The 6,604-nt window shown below is 38.0% G+C and overlaps 1 protein-coding gene across 3 annotated transcripts in view; it reads right to left on the minus strand.

Annotated features, from left to right (window-relative positions):
* POP4 (POP4 homolog, ribonuclease P/MRP subunit) overlaps positions 1-6,604 on the minus strand; it is a 220,578-nt gene that overhangs the window by 201,512 nt on the left and 12,462 nt on the right. The gene's annotated exons all lie outside the window — the stretch shown is intronic.

Genomic DNA, 6,604 nt, shown 5'->3' on the forward strand with positions numbered 1-6,604 from the left:
TCACAAATTTGAACACCAGTGGTACAAATTCATAAATGGACTGTAGTTAGTGGTTAGACACCAACAAGAAAATTGTTGGCATTTACCAACATAGAATTTTGTCATAGCAGGTAGTCTTATTACATGCTGTACGTACTCATGAAATAAATGCCTAAAGGGTATTAAAACCAAATCATCCAGGCAGTCAGCTGAAGCAGATTGATAATGTGATGCATCAAGCTCCCCATGTCTTGTGCGAGTCTATCTAGTCTGTAAAGAAGCTTTTAGTAATTGCCCTTGGCCAATAACATATGTAGAGTGAACCAATATTGCCTGGGCCAAAAGGGGGTCATCACATACCCTGGAAACTGGAAAGGGTGGAAATGCATCGAGGAACATTCTCTTCCAAGGGAATTAAAATGCATCTGTTTTCCAGGCCTGCTTGCAAAGAATCCTGGAATAAAATTTGTTTAGTTGCCCGTTTTGAAAGGGGGCAAACGGCTCTATTTGTGTCGTTCCCCACAACTGTGAAATATCTTTTGTACAGTTTCCATTTGAGAGGGTCTGTCTTGGTCCTGCTCAGCTTCTGTACTACTATATGTAATGTGAGATACTTAAGGGTTAATGAATGTCGAACAGCTGTGTTCCCAAACCATCACTGCCAGCCTGCATAAAAGACAGAACCTTGCATCTCCCTGCTTGTTTAGAGACCATACCACAGTCATGTGATGCACAATTATTTGAAGTCATCCTGGGGACCAGAAGTAGTACAGAACGTCAAAGCATGGATCATAGCCAAACATCTATTTTATTCGGACGTGTTTTGGTCTTTGAGCAACTCTACAGACTTTGCAATTTTACACCACGGAAACTCCTCCCAAAGCAAATGTTGATGCATCTGTGATAAGAGGCTGGTTTGGGGTCTGAGGAGAGAACAGCAGAATATTTCTAGGGTCCTACACCACTTTTAGCACCCAAGAATCTGAAACACTGTTTTGCTAAAGGGGAATACAGAGGACCAGCCTGAGGGACAGACTTGCAGAGATATTGCTCAGATGAGACCGAAGAGGTTAAGAATGTTGGCATATTTATTCTGTACTGTTGGTCTGTCCCTTTTTCTGAAAAGTTCCCAATGTAGTTCCCCTTTTTCTGAAAAGTTCCCAATGTAGTTCCCAAAGTCCAAAACTGGAATTTGATACTCCAGAGAATGCAAATACTGGGTCCATGTTTTTTTTTTTTTTTTTTTAAAAAGATTTGCACCTCTCATGTGAACTCAAGCTAGAGGAATCATGACCATCTGAAGCCATGAACCCTAGGATCCAGAGAAATTCTCCTGCTGAAGTCTGAAACTAATCTGAGAAGAAAAATTCTAGATAAAAATCTACCTTCTCTTGTATTAAAAAGGCCTTTTGAATAGAACAGGAAATACAATCCTGTGAGAAGGAGTCAAGGAGGATTTTTACAATAATTTATCTGGAAGTCCTGATTGATCAGGAGAAACATAACCCATGTTAATGTCTCTTGACATCTGGACAAAGACGTTGGAAAGAAGCAAATCTAAATAAACTAAAGATGTGAAAGCCAGCCAATCTGCAATAAGCTAGGACTGTGGCTAGGCATTTTGTGAATACTCCTGAAGCTGTAGATAAACCAAATGATAGCACAGAGAACCGATTATGTAACCCAGAAACTCAGAACCTTAGAAATGTCCTGAAGCCTACAGCTATGGGAAGGTAGTAGCAAGCATATGTTTAGTTCTAGAGTTACAAAATAACTTATGGAATGAATGAGGAGTAATACGTTCTACAAGGTCAACATTTTGACCTTTGGAACTTTCACATGCATATTTTAGAAATTAGAGATCCAATACTGGTCTCTTAAGAGGCCACTTTCTTTGGTACCAGAAACCTTCTAGACTAGAAGCTTTTGCCCATATGACTTGTATGCACTGGTTCTGCGACTCCTTTAACAGTAATTATTTCTTCATGTTTAAATGTTCTTAATAGGTGTTTCTGGGGAAGATGATCAGCTTGGAAGAGGGCCCACTCTAATAGTTTCTTGCCCCAGTTACCCACAGAAGAATCTCCCAAAGTATCTCCCAGACCCAAAGAAGATGGTTCTTCCATGCCCATATCAGACACAAATAGATGCAGAGGACTTGTTTGATCCCCAGTTCATGCTGGCCAAAAGGACTACAGAGGAAGACCATAAGGTATGCGAGTGCAAGTGAATGACCAATGGCCACTGCAAGTTCATCCACTGCTGGCTGAGCCATAGACAGTCTGACAACAGCAAGGTCTCCATGGTAATGGACTTTTTTCTTCCTAAGTACAGTAAAAGAAACAGATGAAACAGTTTAAGCATCCTTGCTGTAGCTGGAGAATAGGCACCAAATGCAATGAGGTGGAGTGTTTCAGTCAGAAGGTAAAGTGACACCAAGTGTTCACAAGCAGTACATTTACACTCGCAAAATGTAAAAGTTGAACACAATTTTCCTGCGAGTACTCCTCAAACAGCTCCAAAACACATTGTGACAACCTACCTGCCACATTTATCAAGGTGAACATAATCATTACACTAACACACAAAATCCTCCCCAATATCTCCATACACTTTTCTGTCCTTTAAAATTTAAGTTAATACAAGCAGTACATAATACACAAAATTAGCCTCAAATACAGTAATAAACACCACAAGCTAAAACAGCAGCAGTCCATGAAAGGCAACTTCTGCTGGATTCTTAAAGGGGAAGGACAATAACTGCTGTGTGCAGGGGTTCCCCAACAAGGATTTGCCCATCAAAAACACAGCCAGAGGAGGTGCTTCTTCTTGAGTTGTCAAGAAAGCACTGAAAAAATCTTCACACTAACAGCAGATTTCCCAACTTGTGAATTAGCAGAGAGCAGCTGTGGGAGAAGAGAGGGCTTTTTTGAAGCTGGACAGTTGCAGTTTCCTACACAGGACACAGCCCATACAGACTAAAGGCTACTGCAGCAGGTGGAAAGATGAACATCTCAAAATAGCTCTGGCATAGTGCACTATACATGGATAGCAAATGTGTGTTTTTTTCTGGTCACCCATTACACACCAAGCATGTAGCAACATGCAGCTCACAGTTAAACAAATATGAATGCAAATATGACCAAAACATAACAATTGTGATTTTAATACCAACACTGCAGCATAAACACTGTCATTTTAGACTTTGCTCTTTGTTCTTTCCTATGCTATTACTTAGTATACAACACAGTTAAAGAATCAAACACCAGAAAAATGTCCGAATGCCATAAGGAGCTATGGCAGTTAAATGAAGTATACAAAAATGCACTACAGGTCTGAAGAAAAAGGTATAGGCATAGCTAATCAAGTCTACCATAAACAATTTTGTAATGATAAAATGGAGTGCAAGGGCATTACAGCAATCAAGTATTAATGTGTTACTGCTTTTAAAGTTAGGAAAACTGAAAGAAACACTAGGCAGACAGGACAAAACTCTGCTAGCAACATGTCTAAAGAATATAGACAAGAGGACCAAGATGCGAGGTTTCAAGCAACCCCTTCCCTCCCAATACCATTTTTGCCAGATTAATATTTATTAGTTAAGGGTTACAATCTAAAAAAGATAACAAAACTAGGTTAAAATATAAAGTATGACTGGAAATACATACGTTCACTTACAATCTGGTATCACAAATTTTTCTATTGAACTTCATATGAAATAATGGAAGACTTACCTTCATAAAGTACTCGCAAATTAGCAGGGTATCTAATTTTGAATTTTAATTTTGCTTAGGTCTATCAACAGCATTATTATGCTGCCAAGTCAGGTAAAAATTCCTAAAAGTGCAACATGGATAACTGGATGGGGAGCAGAAAATACACCCCTGAGATTCCACCAGTGTCCCTGCTTGACAGTGGCATAGGGTTGCAGACTTGTTGAACATGGGCTAAATTTTTGGCTAGGCTTGCAAGGGCCTCAGGGCCAACAGCCTAGTAACTTCAAATGATTTTTGTCACTAAATGAGCCATTTAAAGCTGTTGAAAAAAAAACAGGAAAATCTTTAAACAAAAGAATGTTTTTCTGCAGAAAGTTTCTATTTGTATATTAAAACTCAGATCAGCCAACAAGCTACTAGTTACTACCTTGAAATCTCATAACAAATCAGGTGATTCCCTATTTGCAAACACTATCGGTTCTTACTGGAATAAACTTCCCACTGAACTGACCTCCCTAACATCATGTCACCTTTTCAAAAAACAGATAAAAAACCACCTACTAATTCACTGGCTTTGCCCCTGCTCCAATCCTGACTGAGCATAGTACTGTTCATTACTCTAAACAGTCTGCTACTTGCCATTCTTTCCTCTCCCTTTCTTACCTAGACTAACATCCTCAGCCCCCTTCTCTGGACCTTCACTCTTTTCTCTAATCTCATTGCCTACTTGATCATATAGCCATCCTCTCTCTATTTACTTTTCAGCCATACCTAGACCATCTTTACCTTAATACCATAGCATTTTCATCTCTATCCTGCTTCCTCACTCTCCTTTTCAACTTGACTTTCTTAACATTTAACTATGTTAAAATGCTTTTACCCTATGTAAACATATTCTATCTACATTTTCTATCTATCTTTTATCCCCTTTTTCCCTTAACTTTACTACCTATCTACCTGTTTACCTTCTAACTTCCTTTTTTTTAACACTTCTAACTACCAGCTTTTCTTTCCCTCAGCTAACTACCAATTCTGTCTTCTAGCCTTCTGACCGATGATTATGTTATTTAGCTTTACTACAGATATCCTTAACTCAACTTTATACTTTGGTGCCTGAGCTTATCTCCTCAGCCACATAATGTGTACTCTGTTTGAACTCTGTTTGTTACCTAGTTAAATTAGTCCAGACAAACTTTATTTTGTCTTTGTACATTTTTGATTTTTGTTTTGTTTACAAAAAAGATTGATTTATTTAGTAAAGTATTCCTCATGTATTGTCTTAGTCTGATAGTGGAGCTTTTCTCCTCGGGCCTCTGCTGAAAATGGACATGTATCCAGCCAGACTAGCCCGGTTAACAAATGTAAAATAAAATAAATAAAAAAAAATGTAATGGAGTACTGATCTGAACTGCAATGAATTCAAAAGAACTGTAAACCATATTTGGGGTTCTACTTCAAAAGTTTAAATCCTCATCCTGAGAGATTCCTTATACTTCAAAAAATAAAAATTCTAAACAAAATAACAGCAATTCCAAAAACAAAGCTGCTATACCCCCTTGAAGCATTTTTTGCTGGGAAGACCCTGATAAAATGGGCTACGCCACGTCCACACCACTGTTACTGATAATGTCCATCTCAGAGTGGGAGGGATACTGCCAAGATAGCACAAAACTGGCTTTACAGATATTTCCCCAGAGTAGCAATTCCAGTTCTCCCATTCCAAAAAACCCATTTTCAGTCAATGGATTTTCAAAAGGCTTCTCTAGAATATTACATGCTGTTTCAAAGACATGTTTAAAAGTCATATCGAAAAAGTAACTCCAAAATTTATTTTTCATAAACTCTTCTCCCACTCAGGGTAATTTTATCAATTTTAACGCAATTTCCATCAATTGTCAGGCGAATACCAGAAAAAAAGTCTTAATCAGTGCTAAACGTAATTTCAGGTATCTGATAGGGTAGGTATATGGTAAAATGTAAAAATTTGCAGTCTGCGAAATAAATTAAAACTGGGTATATTTTAAAATTTTTAAATGCCTGCATGATTAATGGCAACCCTCCGCCTATCAGTTTATGAAAGAGTACATCCTGGGATATACACTCTTAAACACTAAAACCCTACTCAGACTTTTGAAATCAGCCTATTTAGTAAGCCTCAAATTCATGTCCCTCATCAAATATACACACTAGTTAAAAGTGCCACACCAATACAATGAACATACATTTACACCCCTTTTTGCTATTCAGCCATACTACTTCAACAAGCCACTAGAAACGTACATAATACAGTAGTCTTTCTTCGATTACAACCATATTTAGGGTAGTCTTTGCTCGATTCCTTCCTTACTCATGGTCCTAGCTTAAACATGGTTGTAAAGCAACTCATTCATATTGGTGTGGCCATGAAGAACATGCCTTAGTAGAAACTAATGAGCTCTGTCAAGTTGTCAGTAATGCCACCCCCGGCTACTCTCACAATGCAAGCCTATTTGAAACAAGAAGTGGTTTAGACATAGGCATGCCTAGACCAAGAAAAAGTAAGAAAATGGAAAACATGTGGAAAGTATGGATGTTAAAATAGTCAGCAGGGAAGAGATTGAAAGAAAAGTTTTTAAGACACTTACAGCAAAACACAATTCAGAGATTAAGCATGTGGCATAAAAACTTGACATCTAGAAACAGCCCATTTTATTAAAGACTAAACCATACAATGTAGTTTTGCAAAACGTATTTTAGTACCTTTGCTTTACATACCATATAATTATTCTAGAAAGTTTGAGTAGGTTTTTATCTGAGGCTGTATGCAATCAAAAGCAGATTACACGCAGCTTGGCCACTACAGAAACAAATCAGGAATTAATACATACCACTGCAAACACAGCAGCATAACACACTTACACCACATTATT

Source organism: Protopterus annectens, chromosome 8.part1 (assembly GCF_019279795.1).
Source record: "Protopterus annectens isolate FY-2018-M chromosome 8.part1, PAN1.0, whole genome shotgun sequence".
Lineage (NCBI taxonomy): Eukaryota > Metazoa > Chordata > Ceratodontiformes > Protopteridae > Protopterus > Protopterus annectens.